This window comes from Panthera uncia, chromosome F2 (assembly GCF_023721935.1).
Source record: "Panthera uncia isolate 11264 chromosome F2, Puncia_PCG_1.0, whole genome shotgun sequence".
Classification (NCBI taxonomy): Eukaryota; Metazoa; Chordata; class Mammalia; order Carnivora; family Felidae; genus Panthera; species Panthera uncia.
In genome coordinates, this window is record NC_064812.1 from 5668428 (window position 1) to 5685963 (window position 17536).

At 40.6% G+C, this 17536-nt stretch overlaps 1 long non-coding RNA gene across 1 annotated transcript; it reads left to right on the forward strand.

Moving 5' to 3' along the window:
• Positions 1–469: 469 nt before the first annotated feature.
• LOC125924375 (uncharacterized) lies at positions 470–14291 on the forward strand. Its single transcript, XR_007458361.1, has 4 exons — positions 470–595; positions 2398–2546; positions 9396–9538; positions 13543–14291. It is a non-coding gene; the product is annotated as an uncharacterized LOC125924375 (long non-coding RNA).
• Positions 14292–17536: the final 3245 nt, after the last annotated feature.

Below are 17536 nucleotides of genomic sequence, written 5' to 3' on the forward strand. Positions count from 1 at the left end.
TATGCAACATTTATTCACTGAATGACTTAATCTTTTTTGTATAGAAAGCCCAGTATGTGCATTTGCAGGTGCAGAAATTGAGGCTCAGAAAGATAATGTGAGTATCTTTAGTGAGCACTCGATACTGTCAACAAACACAAACCCTAGTCTTTTAATTTCCATATCATTACTGTACCTAGTGCCCAACACGCGCGTGCACGCACACATACACACACACACACACACACACACACACACACACACACATTTTCCCTGATGTGAAAGATGAGGACTGCTTTAATAATCTGGCACTGCATCTGGAGAAGACAGACAGAAATCCAAGTCCATCTTGCACCTGCTACTAATTGGATTGTCTATGGGAATATTCTTGATGAGCCTCTATCTTCGATGCTGTGGAACACAGAATGAGCACGCCAGTTGCTACGCTGTTGTCTCTAGGCAGTGCACCCACCCTTTTATACTGTTTCCTTGGTGTTGAGCTACTGCTTGGCCCCTGACACCAGTCTTGGAAGCTGGCTTCATTTCACCATCTGCCACAAGGGGGTGCTTGATACAGGCTGGAAGACTGGGGGAGCCCCATTCTTCCAGGTCTGTTGTTTCTGGTTTTGCTTCCTGTGTTTGTGTGTATCCCTAAAGCAATGGCTCTTCACCCAGAAGTAAGCAGTCTCTTCCAGTTGTCAGTGTTTCCCAAACTCACAGTACCACCCTCATTACCTGTCTGCCCCTTGAGACGCCCACACTAACTGACCAGTTCTCTCTGCTCAGACATCTGAGTCCTGCTCGGCAGCCTTCCTCCTCTGAACTTCTTTTTTTAAATGTTTATTTATTTTGAGAGAGAGAGCAGGGAAGGGACAGAGAGAGAGAGAGGGAGAGAGAGACAGAATTCCAAGTAGGCTCTCAGCACAGAGTCTGATGGGAGGCTCCACATCACCAACACTGAGATCATGACCTGAGCCAATACTAAGAATGGGAGGCTTAATGGACTGAGCCACCCAGGTGCCCCCTCCTCCGAACTCTAAGTGTTAATAATTCCAACTTCTTCATTTGTTCCTGTTTTGTCTTTCCAGGTCCTCAAAACATGGTTAACAATTAGTATATTCATTTTCCTCTCTTAAAATAACCAACGTGGCTTCTATCTCCTAATCAGACCCTAACTGATGATGTGGACATCAATGAAATCTATCACATAAAAGTTTTCACAATTTAATGATACTATGTAAAAAAAGAGGGTTCCTAAATTATAACGTGTAGCATAGCTGTTAATTTTAATCTTGTAGAATAAGATCTAGTCATCGCATATGAACCCAGAAAACAGCACTACGATCTCTTGTGAATGCTACTGGAAGGAATATTTTGTCTCAGTGCATAAAGAAAACTTGTCATAACGACAGCCATTCACAAATGAGGATGACCCTCTATGAGGTCTTGCTTTTTCCATCAGTGAAGAAATCCAAACCAAGGATAGTCATAACTTTATAGCTTCCATTCGTATCGTGTAAGAACTGACACGTGTATATGCGCATGTTTCTGTGTGTGTTCATGAATTCCACCAACAACTCATCTTTAATGCCTACTATGTGTATTCCTTTGTAAGGCAATTGAAATAGTGAAAAGAACACACGTTATGCCCAGAAGCAGCATGTGGTGGTGGAGATAGAACAAAACATGGAAACACAATGCAGTGGGTTAAGGGTATGGGAGCTGAGCACACATTGTTAGGAGACCACACAGAAGAGGCATCTACCCCTAGGGATGTGCAGAAGGCAGCCTGGCAAGTAGCTTTGCAGTCAGCAGACTAAGAATAAAGGATAAAGTATGGGTGTGGGGGGGTTGAGGGGAGGTGAGTGGGGCCACAGGAGGAAATGAGCAATGATCGATGGCCCAAAGAAGAAAAAGAGAAAGAAGTGCGGTCTGTATTCTTGTGTTTATTTCCTTCTTCCTGGTGAGCATGAATGGATTCCACTGTGCCTCATGGAACAGCTCGCCCAGGTTGTGGCAATGAGAATAATAGGCACACCAGAGTCTGATTTGAACTTGGGCAGGAAAGAAGCATTCTAATCTTCCTACTTCTGCCTTTTCCTCTTATTAGAGGAAGTCGGGAGGAATTGCATAATTAGAGATGCAAAAGCATAAGAAATTGTCTGCTTTGAAAAAAAGGTACCTGTGATGATCCCAAATTTATAACTGAGGACACTGGAGCTTGAAGAGGCTTTGGACTCCCTGGGGTTAGACACCTTGTCCCCATGTAAGGAGAGGAGCCCCTCCAATCGCTGTGTGGCTGGAATTGTGTGCATGTTTCTGAAAACATTTTTGATTGTTGTGTAAGGCCTTCAAATTTTCGTTCTTAGTGTTTCTTGTTTCTGTTATTATGGGTTCATTTTTTTTCTTATTTTGCAGAAAAGCCTGGGGAAATTTCAGATTCCGGAGAAGTGGCTTGGATATCGCTACCACCAACACATCCAGATTGTTGAAAGTAATAGGCAACAGTCACATTTCAGGATCCAGACAGATTTTCAGAAGCAGGGCAACCCCTTCTTGTGTAGCAGGTAAGGCTCAGAAGAAACCTTTTAAGTAGTAGAATAAAGACCCTGGAGGAATATTCGAGATGTAGCATAGTCATTTCTGCAAGAGTAGAATGCCAAATCACTGTATTTCCAGCATTATTTAAACGTCCAAGTAAATACGTACTCAACACCTTCAACTCACCTGTTGGGCAGTCTTCATCTCCGAATTCTATCTAATTTTTCATCATTTCCCCATTGGATTCACCCAAGAATGATAATGATCTCACCAGGATTTGGTTGTGGGTCAGAGGAAACCAGGCCAAACAACGATCTCACCCTTCCTAGTATTAGTTGCCTTTTTCAAAAAATCTTAAAATGTATCTGCTGGAAGCAAAGAGATCCTGATGTTTTTGACCACTGCTGTCTCAAGGGTTAAATAACAGATTACTGTCAGTGTCAAGAACATTCAATGTCAGACAGGCAGTGACGTTAGAAAACCCCGAGCTGGTGATGTGTGGTCATAAAGGCAAGTAGCAGGAGTGTGGTTCTCATGGAAGGGCTGGTTCCAGCCACAGGCCAGTGTTGGGCTGGCCAGAGGGAAAATTCTGATGTCACTGAAAACTGAGGTAAAGGTTTGGAAATATGTGGTGACAGGGCAAGAAGCCAGGTACTCCAAATGGGATGTGGAATTGCTCAAACATTGTCAGGAACATCAAACGCTCTGTCTGAGAGAAGTAAATGTTAAAAACCCTCACCCCCCACGGGACCTCTCTTAGAGAATGGGCAGGATTGTCTCCGTGTGGGAATTATGTAGTCCCATCTCTGGAGAGAACAGATATGCAGAGACAGGAGACCAAGAAATGAACAGACGTACTCTTAATGTGGGTCAAGGCTGAGGTTAAATGGGCAAGTAATAGTTGCTCAGCAAGGAAAGGTCCGGTACACTCAGTAAATTTGTGACATGCACACATACAAAAACACAAATATAAACACATGCACATATACATACAGAACATATGCATACAAATGTGCACGTAATTATTTGCGTGTGCATGTATAATAAAGCATACACATAAACCTAGCTGTGCACACACATGTGTACATGAATATGCACACACACACAGAAATATGCATGTCCATATACACGTGCATGTATGCACACATATATACTCATGCATACATCTATGTGTTTAGTAAAGTCAAAGATGGTTTTACAAATCAAATAATTGACTAATTCCCTGTCGTTTACAAGTGTTCTCAGATACATTATCTCATTGACACAGACAACAGGATTAAAGTGCTATGGTCACCAAATCCTCTTTCCGTGGGTTATAGAATGCACGGCACAAAGCTCGCCAAGCTGACCGGTACCAGGGGCGATTTCTATTGCAAGGTTCAACAGCCAGAGTAATGTCCTCAGATGATTAGGAAAACAAAACTGGGCACAGGACAGAGAACATATGATCACACCAGAAAAGCCAAACATGCCGTCAGGTCCAAAGAAGGAATGTATTATCTGGAAACAGAAGTTATAAGAGATAAACAAAGAACAGGGAGAAAGGAACAGGTCAAAAAGGCAGGCCGAAAAAAGATGATTCATTCCATGTTCTGTCCAGAACTGGGACCTGTTGGCCACCTACCACCCTATTTTATCAATTGCCAGCTACATAATTTGCGTGTGAATTGATCTGAGCTAAAGATCCGGGGTTTGGGACACGCAGTGTTTCTCTTCATTTATTCTAAGTCGGAACAAGGTTTGCTAATATCGGTTTCATATTGCGATGAGCTTTATGAGTCAAAAGTGACATACGTAATTACAAATAACTCCAACCGCCAGCCAATTTCTATTAGAATTTGAGGCTTCAGAAATTTTGCTTCAAATGAAAAGGGGCCACCTTAGTTTTAAGTATGGCTGAATTACAGCAAGGTGCTCTTACTGAACCTGTGGAAAGACAGAGATATATCACTCTTAGAAATAGCCATAGCTCATTAACTATTGAAACTTATATTACTGGTAAAATGCATGCTGTACATCATCAGCCTGAAATAAAAACTCTTCCTGGGAACTAGGTTGGATAAATCATTTATCAGGAAAAATGAGTCATTTTGAAAAGAAAAAGTCACCTCTTATCTAACACCTATACTTTATTAGCTGAATGTCAAAATGGAACCACGCAAGGTAAGAGTGGAGTGGGTTGTGGGAGACAGCTCCCCCGACATCTCCATTTGGAAAAAAAAACAAAACAAGGAAAATTCTAAAATGTTCAGATGAGTGCCTAAGGTAACCTATAAGGTTAATGGAGTATCACAGACTATAGTGAAATGATTCTAAGTTTAAGCTAACTGCTTCTCACAATTAATGTGAGGAAAGAACTGTTCTTAGAATTTAGGATCATTGACTTATTTGAGTCTTACGCAAATCCATAGTAGAAAACATCCTCACCAGCCATTTAAACATCCGTCAGGTTGTAGGCCACACCAAAATTTAACATTGTTGGATACACCTCCCGAGGTTGCATAATTTTGATTGATAATGAATCTCCTGCTTTCTTCCAGTACCCCCCCCCTCAGAAACTCCACACCTAAGCCAACCACATTTTTGATGTGTTATATCATCAAGGTGTTGTTTGCACACCTGTGCTCACCTTTAACAAGCCATATGCCTGTCAGCCAGCTCATCTCTCAGAGACTGGAGTGTTTTTTCTCTATAAAACAGAGTTTCTTTCCTACCTTCTTCAAAGGACTATTACAAAGAGCCAACACAATGATGAGAAAATGCATTGCGGCTTTCAGCTGCAAATAACTTTAGCTTTTAAAAAATTGCTCTAAAGCATATATACTAAAAATTTGCAAATACGTCAAAGCAAAGAGATTGGAGGAAGGGAGAATGCATTTTACTATTGAATTTAAGTTAGAAATTACGGTGGCCTAATGCTGGGAACTCAAAGAAACAAATGGACATTATATACACTCTATACATCATATGTATACATTAAGAAACTTGTAATCAAGTGGATAGATTTAAAAATGAGAAAGAATTTAATCTCCTGATTTCTTGGTTAGATCAGAGCAAGAGAACAAGTTAGAGAATAGAAATTGAGGTGCACTTTAGATACTGAGGTTTATGTGAACATAGGATACCTCAGTTAAAATACCCGGGAGATTGACATGATGAGTTGATGAGTTTGTGCTAACAACCAGTGATGAGTGATCCCAGCTCAAGAATGCGAACAGAAACTACTGGAGCCACAGCAATTTTGGACTGTCTACCTAGCTAAGCAGAATTCCTTAAGTATTTCAAGTCCACAGGAGTGGGTTTCCAGCACCCTTGCATGTAGGATGAGCCTGTGAGCCTGGCCAGGATTGATTGGACAAGTGGGCAGCCATTCTGGGCTATGCCAGAGTCTTTTCCCTTAAGAATGAGGAGCAGATCTTGGGGCACCCGGGTGGCTCAGTCGGTTGAGCGTCCGACTTTGGCTCGGGTCATGGTCTTGCGGTTCATGGGTTCGGGCCCTGTGTCCGGCTCTGTGCTAACAAACAGCTCAGAGCCTGGAGCCTCCTTCAGATTCTGTGTCTCTCTCTCTCTCTCCCCCTCCCCTGCTCATGCCCTGCCTCTCTCTGTCTCTAAAAATAAATAAATGTTAAAAAAAAATTAAAGAATGAGGAGCGGATCCAAAGAGAAAGTCAGATGTTCAGTGTGGCTGGATGTGTAAAAAGGATAAGCTAAGGAGCTGTGAATGCCAATTTCTTCTGCACGAACTGCAATCAGTGAAAGAGAATAAATCATATATAAAAAGAGAAATGGGAAAGAAATGGAGGGAGAATGATACACAATTAGGCTTCCAACATGAATTCATTTTCTGGTTCCAGGTCCGTCCTGGGTATTGACTGACATTCTGTCTTGAAAGATGAATTCTCTTAAGCCTACATCCCTGCCTTGTCTTGGTATTATTCCCTTCCCTTCTCTATTTATTTATTTACTTTTTGTTTCTTTTAATTTCTTTTGTTTTCACCCAGGAAACCAAAGTAGTATTTCATATTAATTTGCAGCCAGAAAAGGGAGTAATAATAGAAGAAAGAAAGTGATCATCCAGAAAGTGTATATCAAGTGAGGAACAAATATGAGAGCCACAAAATAAACCAATATCAAGGGCCCAGCAGAGGAAAAGGTGCTTCCAAGAAGACTGAATGAGAGCACAACTGGGGCACCCAGTTGGCTCAGTTGGTTGAGCATCCGACTCCTGATTTTGGCTCAGGTCATGATCTCACGGTTCATGAGTCTGAAACCAGAATTGAGCTCCCCACTAAGAATACAGAGCCTGCTTGGGATTCTCTCTCCCTCTCTCTCTCTCTCTCTCTCTCTCTCTCTCTCTCTCTCCCCCTCTCTCTCTGCCCCTCCCCTGCTTGCACTGTCTCTCAAAAAATAAATAAATAAACTTAAAAAAGAAAGAAAGTGAGCAGAATTCTAGACATCTACTGTACAGATGGTGCCTAAATATTATTAACTCGTATATTTTAAATTTTGCTAACAGGATATATCTTATGCTAAATTTTCTTATCACCTACACAAAAAATTTCTTATCACAAATAAGCTGCTGCTGCTGCTGCTAATGATGATAAAGAGGGCAGGAGGAAATTTCTAGAGATGATGGATGTATAAGTTGTAGTGACAGTTTCATGGGTGTTTACTTATGGACAACCTCATCAAGTGGTATACACTGAATACATACAGCTTTTATATATGTAAACCAAAAAAAGTGACCAGGACTTGGAGGAAAAACCAAGAGGAGAGAAGCATCCTCGACCACAGCCACAGCTAATGAGGAGCATAATAATCCAGCCTCTGGTGCCCGGTCGCACACCAGCTCCCCCACCGAAATCGTTTTAGTCAGACCGTCCCACTTAAAACAGTAAGTGTACGTAATATAAATGAAATAATTATGCAGAAAAAAACCCCAAGTACCACAACTATGGTCTGAAATCCATTAATTCAGTAAATATTTATAGAGTTTTTTTTTTTTCTGTGTGCAAATCTCTAAGGCTGAAGCTACTGAGCTGTGAGAGGAAGCCTGGAGATTTTTTCTCTTAACACTTAGTTTTTGTCTTTAAGATTTTTCAATCTAGTAGAACAAAATCTGATTAGGCACATCCAAAGGAGAATGTAAGCATAAGTATAAGCAAAATGTCTGTAGGAGCCCAGAGGGAGTTAATTCTAACAGAAGATCAAGGAAGTCTTCACAGAGAGGGTGTCATGTTAAATGTCCTGAAGATACCGGACAATAAAAAAACAGGAAGATTCTTCAAGGCGGTGTGAACAGATGGTATAAAAAGCAGAGAAGAATACAAATTTCTTGGCAAGGAGTCTGCTCCATCCAGAGTCTTAGGTGTTGAAGTACGAGCAATGTGAAAAGAGACAAAACAGAGATTTCAGAGTTGTATTCAGGGATTTGAATATCAGGCTAAGAAGGCTGAAGTTTACTCTTTAGGTAGGATAAAGGACAGCAATTTCCTCTCAGCTTGGGTCCTGCTGCTTATTAGTCTCTAAGTTTGCATTTATCCTTTGGCGGCCGATTCGTGACTCATTCCCGAGTATATTCTCCATTAAATAAGACTAAGTCCCATCTATGGGGTCCTGTGTCATTCCAGGCAGTTAACAAGACTAGATCCCTCAACAGCATATTCACTACCTTTCCTGAGCACCTGCTCTGTGACAGGCAATGTGCTGGGTTTGGGGGACATAGCACTGAATATGAAAATGTCAGAGTTGCCAAGGAGACAGCTACACAAATAAACTCAGCACATATTTGCAATCTGTGTCCTCAGTAGAAGGAAGTCAGATGCCTGAGTCAGGAGACAGAGGAATACTGGGAGAATCTGGACAGGATCACAGAGGCTGTGGAAGTTGAACCCCTTAAAAAATCTAAGTGGATTAAGTACGAGGAGTAATGCATGTGAGGAAGATGTGGGGGTGGCAAATGTTTCATAAGTCAAGGCGAAGGCTAATTTGGGGGCTAGAGAGGGGATGCACTTGGTATCAAAGGATTCCCACAGATGTGCTGGGATCAGATCTCTGAAGCCCACGGGCTGACTGTGCCTCAGAGCCTCTAATTTTCTAAAGATATGTTCCTCTGAATTTGGCATCTGACAGGCCCCCTTTGTGACATGTCTTTATAATTAGGTGCCAGGAAAAATTTTAGGTAGGTGTCTTCCTTCCTGATAATCAGAATTATTTAGCCAACTTTACTTTTTGCCATGGTAACCAAGAAATTTCGAGACTAATTTGGTGCCTGGCTCGTCCTCTTGGGCAGTGCATTTTATTATTCCTGTTTTCCAAAGACCTGATTTCTGTTTGAATTGGCATTAATCTGTTTTATATATCATATTAGAACATGCTAGGTATTTTTCAGTCCCCTCTCTGACTCTGAACTTTGTTTTGTATTGACCCAAACCCCTAACAACACATGTCTTCAATACCCCCTCACAATTCCCTCATGCCCATGAGTTAATGTCCATGGTTTCGTTGTCTCTTTGTGCACATCCATCATGCTTGTTAGACTTCTGATCTTAATAAAAACGGAGCAAGGACCCTTACTCAGGGCTCTTGTCTCCTCCTTGACATTAGCCTCTCTCGCATTTTAATCCTGTGTCCACTCTCTTGCTGGACAAGAGAGAACTCCAGACCCAGAGTCTACGACACTGTTGGCGCCATTTTATAATAAGAACACTAAAAGAGTACGTAAATTGTCTCATAAAGACATACACCCTCTGTGTGTATGTGTGTGTGTGTGCGCGTGCGTGTGTGTGCGTGCATGTGCATGTGAGAGAGATCAAGAGAGTATTACATATTGAAAATTTTTTGACTTAAAATATGATTTCCTTTGTCTGTTTTAGTTGGGTCTGGCTCTGAGGAGGAAGAAATCATGGATCTTCTGGAAAGAACATGGTCTTTGGACTTCACTCACTTGTAAAGAGTTTGGGACCTTGGTCAAGCTACATAAGCTTTTGTGTCTTCTCTGTTTCCTTCTCTCTAACTGGTAAGGAATGCCCAAAGGTTTATTGTGAGGATTAATGTGGTAATATATGCAAAATGTTGAACATTGTTTTTAATCCATAGGAAGTGCTCAGTAAGTAATACTTTAAGCAATAATTTATGGGGAAAAAGTGAACTCGATGGACAGCAGATATTATCAGAAAAAATAACTGGAAGAACTACAAGAAAGATATGGTAACTCTCCTAGAATAATCTTAAAAGGATATACCGAATTTTTTGAGGAAGTGACATGCATTATGCAGTCAATAGTAACGTTTTGTCATATGTCTTAAGTTAAATCACAAATCAAAATTATGTCCAGGAGAAGGGATTTTGTGGCCAATATTAGAAGAGAGATATGATTCCAGGAAAAGGTTTAATTTTAATTTCATCTTTTTAAACTATGTTCATCAAGGGCTTCCTGACTCTAATCTTTCTAACCCCTAATGTATGGCTCCCACACTGAAACAAGAATCATCTTTCGATATAAGTTATTTCACTACCTGCACAAGTAACATCATTGGTTCTCTATTATTTACTACATAAAATCCAAAACTTGTATCATTCATCCAAGGCCTTTCAAAATGTGGGATCAAGGTACTTTTCCAATTTTGTTTTATCATACTACTTACCATGACCCATGGCCACTAGATGTCCAGAGTTTAATTGGCATTTTCTGAACTTGAGGCGCATAGCTCAGGGCTTTCCCAAATATGTGTGTGTGTGTGTGTGTGTGTGTGTGTGTGTGTGTGTGTGTGTGTTGTAGTAGGTACATAACATAACCCTTTTTAAAAAAATTTTTTTCATGTTTATTTATTTTTGAGAGAGAGAGACAGCGTGCTAACAGGGGAGGGGCAGAGAGAGAGGGAGACACAGAATCTGAGGCAGGCTCCAGGCTCTGAGCTGTCAGTACAGAGCCCAACGTGGGGCTCGAACCCATGAACCATGAGATCATTGACCTGAGCTGAAGTCAGATGCTCAACTGACTGAGCCAACCCAGGCACCCCAACATATAACCCGTTATTGAGGGGGAAAAGCTTGTATTTTGAACCACTGTACATTTGCCCATGATGTCCCCAAGGTCAGCAATCAGCCTCAATATCTGACATCATCGTCTCTGGGCAGCCTTGCCAGGGCGCCTTGTACAAGGCGCAACTTGGCTATAATGAAGAGCTGCAGGTTCTGTGTCTATGGCTTTTGCAGGTCCTTATACTGCATGATACTAATTAAGTACGTGTCCTGTGTCTCCAGCTGACTACCATATCTTTCTAATGCACTTCAAGACACATTTTCTATTGTAACCTGAGGTAGATTAAAAAGAATCATACCAAGAACTGCTGAATTCAATTAAAATAAAGTGAACTGGAGATTTAAGCTAGAAAAAGATTTTGAAAAAACAATTGACCTTCAACAACACAGGTTTGAACTGCATCACTCCACTTATACATGGATGTTTTTCCCAATAAGTACAGTTCAGTCTTGCAAAAATATTTCCTTGTCCTTATAATTTTCTTATAATACATACAACATACAGAATGTGTGTTAATTGACTGTTTACGGTCTTGATAAGGCTTCTGGTCAACAGGAAGCTATTAGAAGTTGAGTTTTCAGAGAGTCAAAAGTTATATGTGGATTTTCAACAGTGTGGGGCACTGATGCCCCAAACCCTCATGTTGTTCAAGGGTAGATTTTAACCCGATCCTTTCTTCTTTCAACATATGAAAACAATAAAAACCAAAAACTTAAACCAAACTAAACCCAAAACTGAATCCTAGAGAGATTCAGTGCCAAGATTACCGAATGCATTTTAGAATCAAAGATTCTTGACTCAGAGCAGGGTTTGCAACAATTTTCTGCGGCACAGTTGAGACCCACCTGCAGATGCGCTCAGCAAAGGTGCCTGTAGTACGCGCTTCTCTCCCTCCTTCCCATTTGTTGAGTCTGTTCTCCCCTGTTATCCTCGACACTCAGAGCCCACACTGGCTCCTGTTGTCCTTTGAAAAATAATAAGAGAACTTTGCGTGCCTTCTATACTTCAGGTACTGATTCAAGACTTTTCTTTATGGTGGGTTTTGTTTGTCTTGTAACTAAACAAGTGCTTGATACAGGTACTCTTACATTAGTATTTCCATCCAATGACAGGAATGGAATAGATACTTAAAACAGTCTTAGTCTTAAAAGGACTTTTACTCCACTCATTCATAACTCATTCAACGAACGTCCTCCAACTGCCTAAAAGTACACAGGTAGCATTCACCTGTTCAGAGGATCTCTAAGAAGAGTGAGGAGGAAAGAGATTCTTAATCATAAGGTTTCCTGGGAAGGCATGGTGGTGGTATTCACAGGGCGTGCTTGTCACCAAGAGGAAGAAAGATTGCTGCCAAGGCATTGGTCTTCCCAGTTCCCATACAGCAGACCTTACAAGGTCCCAACTCTGAAATCGCTCAGCCCGTCCCCTCAGCCACAGGATGGGCAAGAAGTAAGAAGCAGCATCTTCCAAGGGTGGGTTTGAAAGCCTATCTGCTTTCACAGCTCCCATGATTCAGCGGAAGCCTTATCCTATGCTATTTCTCTATGTTTTCCCAGACAACAGGAATGCATTTGTAAATTACTATTCTTTTAATAACAAATCATAACTGGGTATTCTTCTTCCTCAGAAATATCAGCCACTTTCCTAATGTTTAATGCCAGACATCAGGGATTTAATCTATGCCCTTCTCAGAGCATGTCAAATGCAACTAAATTATAATGTCCTTAGAACACAGTGTATTGGATTTCAAGATAAAGCAGATCCTAGTAAATATTAATCTTTTCAAATTGATAGAATGAAATATTAAACTATTTAAAAAAGAATTTTAATGTGGAAATTAAATCTTTGTTAATATTTCTAGCATTCGAGCATTGAGGACCCAGGTGACAGGATGATTATTCAAAGGTTACAGCTTATCTCATGGAGCTGCTGATACGTTAAATTGTTAGTCTTTTCTGCAGAATTATGTAGAAAGCATTTCTCCAAGTGAAACAAGAAAAATCAATTGATCAACTGAGATCAACGACACTCGTTTATAAGTCCCCCGACTTTGCTTTTTTTTAAAAAATGAAGTTGGATCTGATTATTCTGTGATGCTTATAACACTGTAGTTTCTCAATCTATGATTTTAGGGGGGGAAAGTTATCTAATTAAATGAATGCTATTTTTCAGTAATATATTATGGTCACCATAGTTTCCCATGCAAAAACATACTTCAAGTATGTATGTGCCAAGAAAATTCTAGTGGGAACAGTGACACAGATTATCTAAATGTCTTGAAAAAGCTGGGGTACCTGCTATGGCGTCACATAAAATGTAAAAGAATTAAGGGGAGGAAATTCCTCCAGGATTATAAGATTAATGTCCTGGCTCTGCCCCTTCCATTCCATGTTAACCTTGGATAAGTCAGTTTCATATAAAATGAGGACAAAGATACTTTCTGATTTACCTAACACGGTTGTTATAAAAATCAGATAATGTAATACACAGAGAAAGATGGCGCGACATCAAGTAAAGAAAAAAATACAAAATCTAGAAGAATATCAGATACCAGATATTCCTTGTAGTAAGACTGCTTACAAATCAAAATATCCATGGAGATTAAAAAAAAATAGGGTAATTTTAAAAACTTATTTCCTGACTACAAGTGTATGTATTTTATCACCAGAAGAGTAATAACACATTTCATTTAGTTTTTCTATTTAAGATTCAAAGTCATCTTTCCAAAGCCAGTCCACTTTTACACACATGCACTTCCACTGGTTTTAATTAAAATTAGATTTTGTATTCGTCTGTCTCTGCACTGAGTGAATAATTATTTTTAATTAGAGAATCAGGAAATGCAATGTATTTTAGATGTGCTCTCTTCCAAATTTGGCTAGTATGCTGATATTTAATTAATGCAGATAATAATTTTAGCAGACCCTAACAACTTATTAAAGCAAATAATTATTTACTGTGTGTTTTCTTCATGCCAGGTTAGCCTTTATTTTAGGTGCTTCATGGGGTTCAGAGTTGCATAACACAAAGAAACTGCCCCCAGAAATCTCAGTGAAGACTTTGATTCAGGATTTCTTATCTTCTCAATAAAATATATGCATGATATGTTAAAATGAAATCATATAGCATTAAAAGGAGATGTACAGATTAGAGACTAGCAGAACCAAGAATAGTAAACACATGCATCATAGTGTGTGTATTTATTTGATATCTGCATAGAGATAACCTGTAACATTGAAGGAAGATAGAAAGATGTGGACTTTCCTCAGTTTCTGCCCCTGACCTAAAATCACAGGATGTACATCCCAACAAACAGAAGTATTTCCTGTATACTGCTTAGGCTTTGCTACACGAGATATCCCATCTTCTGGACTAGTCCATGGCATTCACCTCTCATTAAATCAGAGTGTCTTCCACTGGAAAGGACCATGTAGGTTAGTGATGCCACACTGATTTTTTGAAGAGTGGTTATGTGGAATCCCCAGAGGAAAAGTACAGCAGGGGAGGACCAGACAAGAAAAACACCATGGCAAATGACCCTGGATGAATGCTTCATGGGTGTTCGGGGAAGAGCCAAGGCTCAGGTTGCCCTTCTCCTTCAGAACCAAGTGGACAATTCCATCAAGATCCATGAAAACCATGGCTGGAAATAAGGACAATAAATGGACTGGAAATCATCTGTGATTCTCCTCTTTGTTATGACTGACACATCACATCAATAAACTAGTCCTGTAAACTCTGGCTTCAGAATATGTCCTGAATCCTGTCACCATTATCTACCCGGCTACCATGCCAAGAGGTAGCTCCTATCATTTCTATTGTTTATCTCCTAAACCTTGTGTTAAAGTTGCTCCTACAATCCATGATCTTCCTTAACCACTATGAACTTTCTAAATTCCAAGCTAATCATGGCATACCCCTACTAAATTTTTCTCCCAAATTCCCATGACAAATATAGTGACATTGAAACATCTTACAGTGGTTGTTTCTAATGCCCCTTATGACCTTCTCTTGGCTCTGACCAAATGTCTCATCAATCTCCCTCTTACATAGTCTCCTCCAGCCACACAGATGTTAACTTTGCTCCTTTAAAAGAACAACCTCTTCTGCCTCACCACACTTGTGCCCAATGGTCATGGGCCAGATTTTCCCACGTCATCTCCCAACACCTCTCAGTTTACATTTACTCCGTCAGAGAGGCTTCCTCCTCACATGCTATGTGAAGTCCCCGGTGCTCACAAATCCCATTATTTCCTATTGAATGCTTTTGGGTTAATTATTTTATGATGATGATGATTTCAGTATCTGAAATCATTTCTATTTATTTATTTATTTTGTCTTCTTCAAGATAAAGGAAGGTGCATAGACACTTATAGTTATTATGTATCTCAGTTTTCGCTTCCATTCAATTACTCATTGACAAAAAGAGCTAAAATAAATGTATCACCTCTAATAACAGCAGTTCTAAGAAATACTGACTGCTTCTGCATATTTGGTTGGACCATTCGTTGGCAGGACAGTTACTATCCCTCGGAGGAATACCCACAGCCTTGCAGATGAAGGGAGTGACAGGCCTGACATCCTGAAGAAGGCTAGCTCTAGAATGAGACTCAAAACCAGACCCCCAAGCCCTAGGTTTCTTGCCTGGACAGAGGAAAAGTGGAAACAGGTTTCTTGCCTGGACAGAGGAAACAGCGTTGTTTCCTGAAAGTGCATTAAAAGTGCAGAAGTTAAAAAGAAAGTAGGAAATGTGAGTAGTGCAAAGATCTTGAATTTAATTCTCTTTGGAAGTCTCCAGCTAATTTTGTGGGATTTCTTTTCTTCCCTAGTATATCTTCGGTTATCTTTTTTTTTTAATGTTTTTACTTATTTTTGAGAGAGAGACAGAGCACAAGTGGGGGGAGGGTAGAGAGAGAAGGAGACACAGAATCCAAAGCAGGCTCCAGGCTAAGAGCTGTCAGCACAGACCCCGACGTGGGGCCCGAACCCAGGAGCTGTGAGATCATTTCCTGAGCTGAAGTTGGACACTATAACCCCCTGAGCCACCTAGGGGCCCCTCCCCAGCTTTTTTTCTTATGTAAATTCAATCCTTTTCCATCTCCATCTGGAGCCTCCACATTGCCTGTAGATGGGTGTCCTAACACTGCTTTGGCAGAGGGGGTTTCAGTGATGCTGCAAATTGACTTGATTCAGAATTGCAAGAATGCTTCTCCTGAGAATACGTGAGTAGAAGATAAGAATGATGAGGTCATTAGTAACAACAGCTTTCCTTTATTGAAATATTGCTGTGCCCAAACTATACTAATAAGAATTTATGTTTCTACTTATTCTTCAAAACAGCCCTTTGAAATATGCATCATTCCTGTTTGGCAGATCAAAACATCCCGGTTGAGGTAAATCACTTGTTTATATAACCAAACAGTGACAGAGTAAGATTTGAACCATGGACAGTCCGAGAGTAAAGCTTATAGCTGCTGCTGTTGCTGCTGTCAACCATCAGCACAGCACATCAAAGAAAGTGGAAAGGAGGAGGAAAAGGTAGAGAAAAAAGGAGGAGCTGAAAGTGAAGGAAAGAGAGAGAAAGAGAGAGAGAGAGAGAATCCCCACTCAAAAGCCTTTTCTACTCATTTTCTTATTGAATCTTTTGTCTCTGTGAATCAGGTGGGACTTGATGGGTGCTGGGCCTGACTGGTTAGTAGCCTTCCTGGGTAGACAGGGTGTGCACAGAAAAGACAGTACTCTAAGGGACGTGCCAGGCCAGTCAGGGCTACAGAGGGTCACTGAATGCCAAGCACACAGTGAGGGGAGGAGCAGAGAAATGCTGAGTGTGGGCGGGGTTAAAACCATCCTTCTCAGGAAACTCTAAAGCTGACATCCATACCTGTTATTAATCATCCAAGAGGATGTCAAGTGGTTGAACCAGCACCAAATGCAGGTGTCAGTGTGGATTACATTAACCCAGACAGCTCTTTAGTATATACTCATTAGATGATCATGTTTGTTTGAAGAAACAGCAGGATAGCAGACCGCATCCCGTATATGGATATATGGATATATGGATACGTTTGTTTGAAGAAACAGCAGGATAACAGTGCTGTATATGGAATATAGCACTTTTACGTTAGAACTTTGCACAATGTCTTCATGCTGAGCCAGTACCTAGCAAACAATAAAGTCTGGAAAAGATTTAATCTCTTTCCCTCTCCTGCAAGTACTGTACATATAGAAGGGAGAAATTAATGGATATGGGCAAATGGGGAAACGTAGGCTATCACATTTCCACGTTTCTAAGAGATAGCCATGTCATTCAGCATAGAAGGGTTTGAAGTCCTCAAGAAAAGGCTTATAAGAAAAATTGTCACTGCCTTGGCAATCTTAGAATCGGGTTGCCCAGACTGTCAGTTGAAAAAGAAATAGGAAGAGATATAAAGGGCCGTGAGTCAAGCACTGTCACCATCCATCATTTAATCACCTCTGGACCATCGGCTTTTCAATAAGGATTGAAGCAAACTGGGGAAAGATACGGGCACACTTCAGAATGGATGGATTCCTCTGCTGGGCCTTGGTCAAAGCACAGGGGCCCATAGGCTGCTGGGATCCCAGTTAAGGGGCCTGGCTTCAGCTCCCGCACTCGCCAGCTCTCTGACCTTGAGCTTCTCAAGGGACACACATTCCTATTCTTTCCTGTGGAAATGACACAGAACAAAAGCAGTATCATAGAACTTAGAAACAAGGAGACCGCTTAGAGTTCACTGCCTCAATTTGAAAGGAAGGATACAAAGGAAAATAAAGGAAGCAAATTTCTTAGAGTTCCCTCCATCAGCTCAGGAGGTACGCTGAAGTGTTTACATACTTCGGCGTTCAATCCTCAGAATACAATGAGATATATATTATTTTTTCTCTTCAATTCGTATTGAACCTTATTATTTTCTATGTAATCTCTATGCTTAGCGTGGGGCTTGAACTCATGAC